Raw genomic sequence first — 15,016 nt, forward strand, 5'->3', positions numbered from 1 at the left:
AGGAAAGCTGCGATTACAACTATAAAGAATTTACTTGCATGAATAGTGAGTAATTGTTTGGAACCCAGTGAGTCCAAAAGAGGTTAAGCTTTCTTTTATAGATACACACATCAGGAGAATAAAGAAGGAGGAAAAAATAAAAGCATGACCCCCTTTTGGAAAAAGGTTCTTTCCAGATGATTTGCAGGAGTCTACAATTGTGCCTTTAGACAAAAATCATTCATTATGTTGGCAGCAAGGCTCTTCCACAAGGCTTGGAAGTGTCTGGGTCTGAGGGATGGAAGGACTGAGAGGATTTCTACCATGACTCCCACAGGAAGTGATGGGCTGAGAGCACAGCTACAGGCTTTCCTGTACAGTGTAATTGGCCCAATGTGCGCAAAGCATTCTTATCTGATGAAGAACTGGAAATAGGACTGTTTGCTAAAAAGTTGGAAACATTTCATTTTTCTTTCCCTAGTCTGTTCCTTCTCTATCTTTAACGTTCAAGTTCTTCTCTTAATTTTTTTTAACATTATGTCATTTTTATTAGGGAGGACAGGGATAACAAGTTCAACTCTATTCAATGAGCACATACGAGACATCAGACTAGATGCTGTGGATGTAAAGACAACAATGAAAAATAGAGTGCCTGCCCTTAAAGAGCTTCCATTCTACTGGGGCGGAGCCTATGTCAAGTGAACTAATATTTGTAAAATCCTTAGCCCAGTGCCTGGCACACAGCAGCACTCTAGGAATGTTTATGCCCTCCCCTCCCTCTTCGATGCTTTGTTCTCCCATCATTCCACACATTTAATGACTCATACCCCTTCTTTACCCAGCGCACATCAGACACCTGGTGTGTTCAGGAGCTTCTTTGCTGTGTGTGACATCACCGGATGCTTCTCTGGTTGCACCAGAGAGAAAACTAACCTAAAATGGTCAAACATTATCTTATCCTTCTTTAAGGGATGATCTCAAAAACTGACAATGTGAACTCTGCATTTCTTTCATTCAGTCATTTTTAGTTGTGTCTGACTCTTCATGACTTCATTTGGGGTTTTCTTGGCAAAGATACTGGAGTGTTTTGCCACTCCCTTCTCCAGCCCATTTTACAGATGAGGAAACTAAGGCAAACAGGGTTAAGTGACTTGCTCAGGGTTACATAGTAAGTGTCTGAGGCCAGATTTGAACCCAGGAAGACGAATCCTCTTGACTGGAGACCCAGTGTTCTCACTATGGCGCCACCTAGTAGCCTCTGCCTGGTTCAAAGAAGACAGAATAAATGCTTGTTGTTGGATTAATAGAATGTACTTGTTTTTGTATCTCCAATGCCTAGCACAGTGTCTGGGCACACTTAATAAATGCTTATCAAATGAATGAATGTGCTACTGTGGAGTAGTAGATAGGGAGCTGGGTTGGAAGACTTAGGGTCCAAGTCCAAGCTCTACCACTTACTTGTCTTGTGATTATGGGCAAAACATTTCACCCCTGAGACTGAAGCTTCAGGCCTTCATTTGGAAAATACAGATGGTTAGTACCTGAGGCACCTCACAAGAGCTTTGGAAGACACTCCTCTGTAAACCCTGAATCATTCTATAAATGTGAGTTCTCATTATCAGTAATGAGTAATCATTAGAAATTAATCATGGAATAGTAGGAAGAACATTGGACAGATAATTCCCAGCACAAAGCATGGTAGGTACATTGTACCTAGGAGAGACAATACATTTTTTGAGTTAAACTAAATTGACTTCGAGTTAGGGGACTCTGACTCGGGCTGCAGTTCTGTTGCTGACTAGTTGGATGGGCAAGTTACAGCCCCTCTGGGTCTTCATTTCCCCCACCTATAGAATGAAGGGGTTGAACTAAATATCTTATATGGTCTCTTCCAAATTCCTCTAGGCATATTTCCTGCCTAGAAGTAGTTAGTTGAATAAAAGCCTCAGATTACAATCAGAAGACCTGAGTTCCAATTCATCCTCAGACACTTATTAGCCCTATGATCCTGGCCAAGTCACCTTCTGCTTCAGTTTCCTCATCTGTAAAATGGGGAGAATAATAGCATCTACCTCCCAGGGTTGTTGTGAGAATCAATGAGATAATATTTGTAGAGTGCTTGGCATGTCATAGTGAAGAGGGTCACCATAAAGTGGTGATGTTTAGGCTAGTGGTATGTGAGACCCCAAAATATCAACATGCTGGGCCCTGCCAAATGAATTTGACTCTTCTCTCAGCCAAAGAAAAGCAAAGTTTATTAAAAGTTCACCATAATGAGTAGACTTGAAGGAGCCTCGGTATCTGTGATGCTTGCATTGGACAAGCGGGCTAGAATCATCTGACACATGGCAAGTCTATGCTAGAAAATTCTCCGGCCTTCCTCCTCTCATGGAGGCAAGATGGGCTCTGATATACAGAAAGGTTATGGGAGGAATTTGGGATGGTCTAGAGGAGGAGTTTGGGGAGGGTCTTCAGGAGGAGTCAAATGAGGTCAGACTCCAGTAAAGAGTGATTAAGGGTGGGAAGTTGCTGGAGGCTACCTGGAGACAACAAACAGTGGTGGACTAGGCCAGTTGAAGGGTGGAACAGATTTGGGTATAGATATTTTGGGAGGATCTAAGATGGGAAATTGCTGGACAAAGGAGAGCTAAAGATTTGGACAGAGCCACAACTGAAAGGCCTATGGCCTCAGGCAAATGCCCTATGTGGGAAGATTCAAGGAGAGTTCAAGGGGGTTCCCAGAGCCTGTACCTCATCAATAGGGGATTAATAAATGATTCTTTCCTTCCTTCTATCTATAAAAACCTGAGCCTATTAAGTAATCAGTCTAAGTCATTTCTCTCATTCTGACTTTGGCTCTAGGTCTACTTTTAAATTTTCTAAAATAAGATTTATTGATACTTCTTTTGTTTTGTTTTCTTTCACTGTCGTTTCTGGTTCTCTGCTCTAAACCTCCTCAGAATTAAAACCTCCCTTGTAACAAATAAAAACAATCAATGGAGTGACAATCAATAGATTGACAATGTATATAGTATTCAGGCCCAGCAACCTCTGTCAAAAGGAAGGACATTTCATTATATATTGACCAAGATTGGTTATCACAATTACTCAGATTTTATTTGTCCCCCAATTTCCAGACAATTTGGGAGGAGAGGGGCGATATAGCATTTGTCTGGGAAAGTAAGAGTGAGGGAACCCTCCCCTTCCCCCTTAGTTGCCATCCTTGGCCACTATACTTCTCCCACAACCTCGGGGGTCAGCCTATCTTTGTCCCCATGCTACATAATGCTTTTTTTCTCCATGGGCATTTTTAACATAGGCAATTGTCGAGGGTCTTTCCCCTCTCCAGTGTCCTAGTCATAACTACTGAGACATTCAACTCTGTACAGCAGTTTGATACTGTCAACATAAACAGCCTTAGCATTAAACACAAATAGACTTTCCTTGGCTTCACTGTTTACTTTTGCAGTTTAAAGAGGGGAGAAGGGGGGATGGGGCAGCTGCCTTGTATGGTACCTAGCAGATGAAGTAGAGTAAGGGAGGGTTTTTACTTTTTGCTTTTTTATTTTCACTGCTCTAATGAGTGGCTATTGTTTTCTTTGGCCATTTATTGAAAATGTGCAAGTACCCCAAAATTATTCTATATTTGTAATTCAAAAATGATTACATCTAGGACTAGAAATCCTACCTTCTCTTAGATGAAACTGCTAAGTTCAGAGAAAAAGTTTACAAAGGCCAGGGGTTAATGAGGAGGCCAGCCCTCAGGTGAGCCCAAGTTCTCACTTCCCTTCCAGCTCTCTGAGGTTTTCAGACACAGGCCATATGCCCACTTGTCAGATACTGCTCACTAGGGATTCTTTATCAAGTGTGGGTTGGGCTAACTGGGCCCTTGAGTCCCTTCCAACTCTGAACCTCTGGTAATTCACACCTGGGACATTTCATGGAATCATAAACTACTGGAGCTAGGACTGTGAGAAATCAGCTGGCCTGTCAAGGCCTTCATTTTACAGATAACAAATTGATCTGAACCCAGGAGAGGCCGAGTGAGTACAAGGCAGTGGCAGAGGCCAGACTAGAACCCAGGAGTCCTGAGTTCCCAGGATAGCCTTCCTTAGGCTCTCCCAAGCTGATGTTTAACAATGAGGCTTCTGTTTCCTACTTTGTAACAGTAAAACTTTACCTGCCTACCTGGAGGAGGACTTAAGCTTCAACCAGAAATGCTAGATGGAGGCAGATACCTCAGAGAGGATAGAGATAGGAAGGTACCATGTAACCTAACTATTCATAGCTCTACTTTTCATAGTAGCAAAGAACTGGAAACAGTAGGTGGCCATCTATGATAGAGTACTAAAGTTGGAGTCAGGAAGACCTGAGTTTGAATCCTACCTCAATTACTTACTAGCTGTGTGTCCCTAGGCAAGTCACTTAACTTCTCTCAACCTAAGTTTCCTCATTTGTAGTAGAGGGAAAACATAGCACCTACTTACAAGGGTTGTTTGGAGGCTTAAATGAGATAATAATTGTAAAGCACATACTAAATACTGTATAAATGTTAACTATAATATTATAATTATCAATCATAAAATCACTAATTATATATTAATATAATCTATTGGGTTATATTAATTAAATTACTATTTTTGCTTCCCAGAGTTGTGTGGATCCATTGAGAGAGTCTTTGCAAACCTTAAAGTATTATACAAATGCCAGTTACTATTACCAACTGGAGAAATGACTGAACATATTGTACATATGAATTTTAATGGAATATTATTGCACAGCAAGATATTAAGAATTCAGGGAAATACTAGAATATTTCCATGAACTGATACATAGTTCAGTAAACAGAACCAGCAAACCAGTATCTATAATAGGAACAATGTAAATGAAACAAATATACACAAAAATGAAACTGAACACTGTATCATTAGGATGATCAAGCCTGTTCCCCCAAAAGACACAAGAAAATATACTTCCATTTTTGTACAACGAGGGGGGCAGTCTATGGATGTGTAAGATTATATATGCTGTTGATGTGGTGATTTGCTTTGCTGAATTGCTTTCTCTCCCTTTCTTTTTCATTTTGTTTTTATTAGTGGTGGTGTTTTTGCTACAAGGGCTGGCTCAATGGATAGAGAAATAGGAAAAGCTCTATTTGGAAGTGAAGGGGGGTAGGGAATTCTGCCCCCCCCCCAAAATAAATTAAAACTTTAAAATGAAAAAACAATAACAACAAAAAAGAGCTGAGAAGATCTGTCTTCCATACAAAGAGGCACCTAACAGTGGCTAGAATGCTGGCCTCAGAGTCTGGAAGATCTGAATTCAAATCCTACTCAATCACCTAGCCTCTCTCAGCCTCAGTATCTTCATTTGGAAAATGATGGAGTTGGACATGATGGTCTTCAAGAGTTCTTCTATCCCTAAATCTATGATCCTATAATCATCTATGCCTCAATTTACATCTGTCCCGTGGAAGATGCAAACAGAGAAAACCATTCATTCTAAGACAAAAGAATAGAAGTAGGTGGGAGATTGATCCAGGACCACAAAGCATCTAAAATCATCTGTAATTTTTGAACAAAACTAAACTAACAACAAAAATTCTTCAATTGTTCACACACTGTCTTCTCATTTCTTAGGATTCGTTATTATTTATTTTATTCCCCCTGGAAAAGGCAGGTAAGAGGACTATTCATTCCACTAAAACCTGAGCTGTGTGTGTGTGTGTGTGTGTGTGTGTGTGTGTGTGTGTGTGTGTGTGTGTGTGTGTGTGTGTGTGTGTACAGGGTGTCCCAGAACCCAGTATATGGAACACCCTGTGTATCACCAGCGTGTGAATGCCCTATTTTTAGGCCTCCCAGATTATGCAAGTGAGGAAGCAGATGTCCTCAGGTCCTAGAGTGCAGACCCTCACCCCCTGACGTGGGTAGGGGAGCCCTTGTCAAGCTGCACCTTGCTTCCATAATAATCTCCCTGAAGAAGTTAATTCCATCCTGGGGATTGGAGTGGGGGGGAGCTGAAGGGACCAAGTGAGGAGATGCCACAGGCTTAGAGCTGATCCAAGCAGATCTGTGGCTGCCAGGCATCAGAAGTGCTGGAGGCATTGGTGACCGAGGGTGACCCACTGCCAAGTCAAAGAGCCTGAGTGGCTGGCCTCCACAGGTTAGAGTGACACAGGTTGGCTAGGTGGCTCCTGTTGTTGGGGGTGACGCAGTCATGGGCAGAGGACACACTGTTCAGGCAGAGTTGGGAGCTTACAACAGACAGCCTGGCCCAGGCAGCAGCTCCAATCCAAAGGTCACCTGTATGTGAATGGAGAGCCCAGGGAGGGAGAGACCAAAGGAAAGTCAGTCAGTCCTGGAAACACAGGTTGCACAAAGTCTGGAGGGAAAGGGAGAGTGATTCAACACTGTCAGTCCCACGCAGGCCAGGCTGAAGGTGGGCCAGGGTCACAGCAAAGTAAACAGAGCAGTTCTGTAGGCACTATCTCTTGGAAGGGCTTGGAGAGCCAAGGTGATTATTTTTTTTTTCCTTGTCTGCCTTTTGTTTACATCTTGAAGTCTACAGAAATGTGAGGAGGGGCTGGTACAGCAAGTCCTAACCAGGCATGCATTAAGCTAAAACCTCGTGTCCTAATGACACCAGGTTTGTGATACTTCTTACACGACCTCTGAGGTCCACCTGCTACACATGTCAGCCAAGGCAAGATTTTGCTTGGAAAACAACTCCCCCCCCCCAAAAAAAAAACCCAACAAACAGCAGGTCTGCTGCTACCCCACTTAGCCTGGATGGAGCCAAGCTGAGCTGGGTTCTTGCAACCTAGGCTGGTGAGAACTGGAAAGGGGCCATCAATTTGTTGGCCCCTAAAACCCACTTGAACCTTCCACCTTTGGAGAAGAGAAGCTGATTAGATAGACACCCACACAGCTTGGCACGTGATTCCAGAGTCTCTCCTTTGGGCTATGATACATCAACAGGACTTTATCTTCTGGCACACTCAACAGGCAGATTTTCTCAGAGATATGCATGCTAATGTTTTAATGCAGCCAATCTCCTCCTTAGCCTTATCTTAGAAAAGAAAGAACATCACTCACAGATCTGGTACAGGCTACAGTCTGTTTGTAGGGCTGGTTTTCTTTTTTTTCCTTCCTTTCTTCAGGATCCATTTTCCTAAAGAATGATAGAGCTTGAGCTGGACAGGGCCTCAGAGGCCTTCTGACCCATCTCCCTTTCCTTTTATGGCCCAGAAGGCCTCATATTGAGAGTAAGTGGACTCCAGAGTCTGGGCTCTTTCATTGTACCACTCTGTGAGACTCCATCCCTGTTTTTTGAGATCCTGGGATGCTCTGTCTGTGCCAACGCATTTAACTGATTTAAATTCCACAACCAATTCCACTTTCTGTTCCATTGGACAAACCTTTATTTAGTACATACTAACTATGTACAAGGCATTGTGCAAAGGCCCCCAAAGTACTGTCCTAGGCAAATCCAACTAGCTTGTGGGAGATGGGTGTGTCAATATGTGTACCTGCAGAAGTGAACTTCCATGATGTGTAGCTGTTTTAGTGTTGATGTTTTTGAAAACCACTGGCAGGGCATCTGCCTCTGAGTCAGCATAGTCCAGTGGCAAGAGAATTGAATAGAACTTTCTAGAGCCACAAGACCTGGTTTTAGGTCCAAACTTTTCCACTTGCTGGACATACATCTTGTACAAGGATCAAGGTCATTATAAGGATCAATGAGATCTTTGATGTATGCTAAGTTGTTCATAACCATAAGAGCTTATAGAAATAAAAACTAATGGTAGCCTTAAGTGAAAGATTGTATGGAGTAGTGGATAGGGTTCTAGATTCAAATCCTCTCTCTGAAACATACTGGCTAGGTGACCCAGGAAAGTCATAACCTCTCAGTGTGCCAAGCAACTATCTCCAGGACTCCTCATTCGGTCAGTCAATAAGCATTTATTAAACACCTACTATATACCATATACTGTTCTAAACACTGGGGATACACAGAGAGGTGAAAAAGTCCCAGACCTTGAGGAGAGAAGATGCCAATGTGTATTGATAAAGGGAGTTCCCTATATCAAGGAAGTCTAGTCTCTATGTTGTATGTTTCAGACTTTAAACTGATTGAAGAAAGTGCCCAGGGCTATTTAATTTGTCTTGTAGTGCCCATCCTGTACCTGTATAGCAGATAAATACTCTTGGAAAGAAGGAAACAAACAGTGCCAGGAACTGTTCTAAATGCTTTACAAATATTATCTTATCTATTCCTCACCATAACCTATGGAGGTGAGGTGCTATTATTCTCCCTATTTTATAGATGAGGAAACAGAAGCAGACAGAAGGTAAGTGACTTGCTCAGGGTCACACAGCTAGTGAGTGTGGCCCAATTTGAATTCAGGGCTTCCCAAATCTAGATCTACCTCTCTATCCTTTGAACAATGACAATAAACATAAGTGAGCAGATCACGTTCTGTCTTGCTCTGCTTTGTGTAGAGACCAATTCGTGCAGAGGCTCTTCTGCTCTGAAGACTCAATGATTTCCTCCACTTCAGAAGTTTGTGAGCAGAGGCTGAGGGTGTATATTAATTTGCATGAGGTAAAAAAAAATGTATTTTTATTTTCATTAACCTTTGCTTTCCTTTGTAATTCTGCTTATTTTATGCATTAAAAACACTGTTCTTATAGTATACGCTGCCTGTAATCAGGAAGACCTGGGTTCAAATACAGTCTCAGATGCTTCAGTGACCCTGGGCAAGTCACTTTACTTCTCTCTGCCTCAGTTTCCTTTTTAGTAAATGGGAACAAAAATAGCACCTACCTCAGAAAGTTGTTTGGAGGATCAAATGAGATAATATTTGTAAGGTACTTTGCAAAGTACTTTATATAGTACTTTATATATAGTAAAGTACTACAGAAATGCTAGTTATTATTCTTGTTATGTGGAAATGTTCATTTTACCTGGCATTTGTTGTTTAGAATAAAAGTCTTCTTAAATAGAAGGAAAAAAAAATGAGCCTGGGTCTATTATCTGAGGATCAATCTATTTAAATTAAGAAAGCTTAATTACAAGAAGCCTAATCACCAAATAACAAATATTTGTTTTGTTTTTGCCACAAGAATTCAATAATTCATGTACTAAGATCCTGAGCAAGTCACTTAACCTGTCTGTGTCTGTGCCTCAGTTTCCTTATATTGAAAAGGAGAGGATTCGACCCAATGGCCTTTAAGATGGCTTCCATTTATTAATCTATGTTTCTATGGGGAGGGGAGAAGAAGGGAACAAGGAGGGAGTAGGAATCAGTGCCAGATGCTGGATTCACAGTATCAACAGGGGCAGATTTCAAGTCTTGCTAAGGAAAAGGACAAATTTCAGGCAGCTCTCCCCTTTCTGAATTCTAAGGAAACAAATTGAACAAACATGTTTCAGCTTAGCCAAGCTGCACTCCCATCACCTTACTTTCTGGGATGATAGGCATTTCACCTATAAACCTAGTCAGAAACTTGGAATCTATAAGGCAAACTTTTATTTTTAACTCTGGTTCACTGAACTGGCTCCCACACTTCAAAAGACCTTTGTAAAAATCTCTAAATCCACACCAAATTGAATCCAGCTTTTTAGGACTTACTGTTTAACTTCATTTGCTGCTGCTCCTATTTTTTCAGAATCATCCCTCCAAAGCAACGCAGTGTCCAGAAATGCATGACTTTGTCTAGTCACTTTAAAGTAACACTCTTGCTCTACTAGTGGGTCAGGCATGATGCCATGGGGAAGTTAATAGGATTGGCATTTCAATGGTTAATAAACAGTTCAAAACAAATGGCAGCATGACTACTCATCTGGGTCTTGGACCCCAGAGTACAGGGAGCCATCTGCTTATCCTCTGAAGGCTAATGATAGGTCGGCATGGCCAAACCAACAGACAATTCAGCACAAGTTTTCTTGAGACCAACTTTTGGTCCCTTTGATTTGGATCTGCTCATGTTTCCTTAGTTTCAGGTATGGAATATAAAGCAATATAAAGATTAAAGCCTAAATTGAAGGAATGTCCATCAATTGGGGAATGGAGAAGTAATTTGTATTATATGATTGTGATGGAATACTACTGTGCTGTAAGAAATGATGAGAAAGTTGATTTTGGAAAAACATGGAAAGATTTGCATGAAATAATGAAGAGTGAAATGAACAGAACCAAGAGAACGTTGTTTACAGTAACAGCAATATTGTTAGAAGAATAATTGTGAAGGACTAAGTTATTCTGAGTATTATAAATACTCAAATCAACTACAAAGGGCCTGTGTAAGAAGATGCTATCCACCTCCAGAGAAAGAATTGATATATGGAAATGTTATCATATGGCTTCACATATATTTATCTGAGTCAAATATTGGCCTTCTCTAGTGGAGGGTTGGGAGGGAGGGAGAAAGACAGCTTGAAACTCAAAATGTAACCAAAAAAAATTAAAAATAAAAAGATTAAAGCTTAACATACAATATATTTGTGTGGCCAGCTGTTAAGAAGTCCATAAACTTGTAACATTTCCCTTTAGGTATTTTAATGCACCTACCTCAATTGAGTAGTAAAAACAAACAAAACCCCTAAATTCTGGTTATATACTAAAATGGTGAGAGAGGATTAAAAGTTTGCACTGGAATTGAAGTCAGTTGATCTGGGTTCAAACCTCAGCTCTTCTGTGTGCTGTCTGTGATTTGGAAAAGTGTTGAGGCTTCAGTTACCTTCTCTACAAAAATTAGGGAGATTTGACTTCCTAAGTTTTCTTCTAATTCTTAAACCCTGACTCTTTCAAAAGTTGTTGATTGAGGAGTGCTTTTTAGAAGGAAGAAATTCAGGGAAAGCAGTGTGCTACAACTTCAGTTCAGCAGTTTTTCAGTAGTATCTGACTCTTCATGACCCCATTTGGGTTTTTTTTTTGGTAAAGATACTGGAGTGGTTTGCTGTTTCCTTCTCCAACTCATTTTACAGATGAGGAAACTGAGGGAAAAGATTGAAAGAGTTGTCCAGGGTCACACAGCTAGTGTCTGAGACCAGATTTGAACCCAGGAAGATGAATCTTCCTGCCTCCAAGTCTGGCACTCTCTCCATCTAGCTGACCCTATTCATGTCTAGTATACCTTTAATCTACTCTCTTTAAATAGGTCTACCTAAAAGACTAGTCTTCTAAAAACCAATGAAAAAAGTGATCCATTAGGCACACTGAGTCTGATCTAATTTTACTCAAACACAGCCCCAGACACAAATTATAACTTTGCATTTATGAAAGCACTAAGACCAATCACAGAATCTTTCCATTCCCCCAATACTTCTCAAATTCCCTTTATCTTTGAAAAGTAGATTGTATCACTTATCTCCTGTCTCTTTGAGGAGCCCTGGATATGAAACACTTAACACTGATGTGCTGAGATGCTCAAATGGCAAGTCTAAAAACTAGATCAGATGCTGGTGAAATATCACTCAAGTTAGGAGAAAACTGAACAATTATGGAAGGAAAGGTTGTGCAGGGGGAAAGGAGAAGGAACTTTTCAGTGTAGCAAATTCTTGCCTGCATCCCAGACAATAGGGAGGTAGAACAGAGAAGTAAAATCCACAGATCCAAACTGACATCAGCTCTCCCCTTCCTTCTGCCTCCCCATTCCTCTGGGGTTTTCCCAAGAGGATATCCAGGTAGGAGGTAGAAATTGCCAATAATTATCTCTCTGTCATCAATGTCCTTTCTTGCCCCTCCTGGGGTATGGAGCCTAGTTCAGTAGGCTCTAAGGGGCTTAGGAGTGTAGAAACTCACAACCCAGCTTACCTAAATGTCACTCTATAGCACAGGGAAAGTATGCTTTTCCACAAATTTCACCTCCCTTAAAGGGATCAGTTAGAGATCATGAGACTTAAGGAAAACAGACTAAATGATCTCTAAGTCTCCTCATAACTCTATTCCAGCCACCTCCCACAAAAACTTTTTTTCCAGGATGTTCCTTGAGGAATAAAAATGAGAGGTTTAAGTTTAATTTCCTTAACTAGTCTTCAGAATAACTAGCGACTGTTAGAATAACAAGCAATTTTAAACATCTATTATATGCCTGGAAACAGCTGGGTGGCATAGTGGATACAGAACTGGGCCTGGTGTCAGGAAGGTCTGGGTTCAGATATGGGCTCAGATTTACTAGCTGTGTGACCCTGTGCAAGTCACTTAACCCCATTTGCCCCAGTTTTCTCATTTGTAAAATGAGCTGGAGAAGGAAATAGTAAATCACTCCAGTTTCTTTACCAAGAAAACCATGATCAAAATGGGGTCATAAAGAGTCAGATACAATTGAAAAATGACTGAACAACTGAGCCATGCACCAGGCACTGTGCTATGTGCTGGCTAAGCAAAGACAAAACTCAAATATCCCTTCCCCTCCAAGGGCCGGTGACCATGTTATTCTGTGTCTATTCTGTGTGTGTTTTGTATATACCTATAAATGTTCTTATTATCTTCTCCTAGAAAGTAAAGTCACTGAGGACAGGGACAGTGTCCCTTTTATCCTTGTGCCCCCATTGCTCAGTGCAGGGCCTGGCCTCTAGTTGGCTTGGCATTGAATTCAGCAAACATGGTACTTGAATTTGCAAAATGCTTTCCAAAAATTATTTCATTTTATCTTTACAATAGCCCCGAAGGGCAGATTTCATGATTACCCCCATTTTGCAGATGAGATAACCGAGGCTGAGAAATTTTAAGCATTTCGTTCAGGGTCATGCAGCTAGTGTCTGAGAGTGAAATTCAAATCAGATCATCTTGACTGTTTTGGAGAAGGAAATGGCAAACCACTCCAGTATCTTGGCTAAGAAAATCCTAAAAGAGTTGGACAGGACCAGAGGACTGAACAACAAACACCGACTTCCTGACTCCAGGCCCATCATTCTATCACCTGTACCTTCTAGGTGCCTCCAAGTGATTGCTTACAGTAAGTAGCTTGTCTTCCATCAAGGGAGACAACACATTCATATAAACAAACCAGGAAACGCCTAAATAAACGCACCTATACACACGCACATATAGGAAATAAATACAACTTGCAGGTGAACACTGGAAGCTTTGCAGATCAGGAAAGTCCCCTTGTAGATGGCACAGCTTTGTCCTGTTAACTCACAAACTGGAGGACCCCCCCCCCAATAACTCAATAAGGAATTGTGTTCCAAAGTTATTGTTGAACCCACACAAAACTGAACTTTTTTCTTAAGCAACAACCTCACAAAAACTTCCCCAAGTAGGCAATATTGGCTCAGTGACGGATGCTTTCAAAATTGCTGTTTTTAAATGGAGTACAAACAAAATAAAATCAAGCAAAAAAGAACTATAGTTTTCTATCTTTCCATCTCAGGACAAGCCGACAAGAGTGGGTGTGGGTGTGGATGTCTGTGTGGCCCTAAGTGATAATATGAAAAACATTCACAAGAGCCCCAGCTACAATAGTGGGGTCAGAGTTTAGATTTTTAGATATGGCTTATTTTTCTAAGCCCTTTTTTTTTCCCTTTTAAAGTCTATTTAACCAAAGGGAATAATAAAAACATGATAGACTAATTTAGGAAAACACCATAACCACAGTGTCTTTTGATGCTTTCAATCAATTTGGGGGAATAAATTGACATGCTATCTCATAGCTTCATTAAAAAATGAAAAAGAAAAATCCTAAAAATTTTAAAACCTTCCTTTTTTTACTTAAGTGATAGTATTAGTCCAGACAGAGATTCTTTACTTTTTGTGTGTCCTGGACCTCTTTGGCAGTCTGATGGAGTCTACAGCCCCTTCTCCGAATAACATTTTAAAATTAATAAGATAGGAATACAAATACGCAGGATATAAATTATATTTAAACATTATAAAATGGTGTAGGGGCAATGAGAAATGGATGTCAGTATCTTGGGCAAGTTATTATACTCTCTGGGCCTCCATTTCTTTGTCTATAAAATGACAAAATTAGATTAAATAATCTCCAAGGTCCTTTTCAGTAATACAGTTCTATGATCCCAGTGGGAAATTAAACATTCAGCAAAGTGAGGAACTCAGTTAAGTCCAGGAGATTTTGGGGGGGGGGGGCTGATTCCTGACAAGTCTAGCTGTGGAAAGGAAAAACAGTAGAGATCAGGCAAAAGTAAATCTAGTGATGGCCAGGATCTGAAGAAAGAAATCTGTATTTCTTTCCAAGCATTCTTTCCTAATGCCCTGAGCTGATGCAATGAGCTGGCAAGAGTCACTTTGCTAACTGGGATACAGTTCATGAACTTCACTGTGAAGAGAAATTGTAATATGATAGAAAGGTATTAGAACTGGTCACTTACTTTAAGAGTCCGGGCCTGGGCAGCTTCACTAGAAGGTTCAGTGCAACTACTAAGCAAAAGAGCAGAGTAAGGAGGAAGCTGAATTTTACAGCTCCGGGATCAAATATAAAATCCCCTCTTTGGTGTTTAAAGGCTCCCATAACCTGGCCCCTTCCTTCTTTTCCAGACTTTATACGCCGCATTCTCCTCCACACATTGTGTTGATACAGTGACATGGACCTGCTTGCTATTCTTTACAAAGAACACTCCATCTGCTGATGCCCAGGATTTTCCCCAGCTGTTCCCCCTCCATGCCTGAGATACTCTGCCTCCTGGCTTCCTTGGGGTCAGCTAAAGTGCCACCTTCTACAATAAGTCTTTCCCAGTCCTCCTCAATCTTACTGCCTTCCCTTGGAGACTACACCCAATTAGTCCTGTATATATTTTTATATATAGTAGTTTTGCATATTATCTTCCCCATTAGACTGCAAGCTCCTACCCAGGAGTGGGGAAGCTGCAGCCTTGAGGCCACAGTTTGCTCTGTGAAGTTTCTGTGAAGTTTGGATTCAGGTTCCCCACCCCTGTTTTTCTTTTTACCCCCAGTAGTAGTTTGTACTTATAAAATGTTAGTAGACTGACTGACAGAAAATCACTTGCCTATATAAAAGGCAAATAATAAATAAATAAATGCATTAATAAAGAAAGAAAAAAGAAATGCCTA

The 15,016-nt window shown here is 40.9% G+C and overlaps 1 long non-coding RNA gene across 1 annotated transcript in view; it reads right to left on the reverse strand.

The window, feature by feature from the left end:
- Positions 1-14,775, reverse strand: part of LOC138143413 (uncharacterized) — a 268,806-nt gene extending 254,031 nt beyond the window's left edge. The window contains exon 1 of the long non-coding RNA XR_011163696.1: positions 14,317-14,775. This is a non-coding gene — a long non-coding RNA (uncharacterized lncRNA). The remainder of the gene's footprint in view (positions 1-14,316) is intronic.
- Between the last annotated feature and the right edge of the window lie 241 nt (positions 14,776-15,016).

The sequence above is a fragment of the Petaurus breviceps genome, unplaced genomic scaffold (genome assembly GCF_028583685.1).
Source record: "Petaurus breviceps papuanus isolate PSGF00001 unplaced genomic scaffold, PetGlider_PUasm1.0 90639, whole genome shotgun sequence".
Taxonomy (NCBI): domain Eukaryota; kingdom Metazoa; phylum Chordata; class Mammalia; order Diprotodontia; family Petauridae; genus Petaurus; species Petaurus breviceps.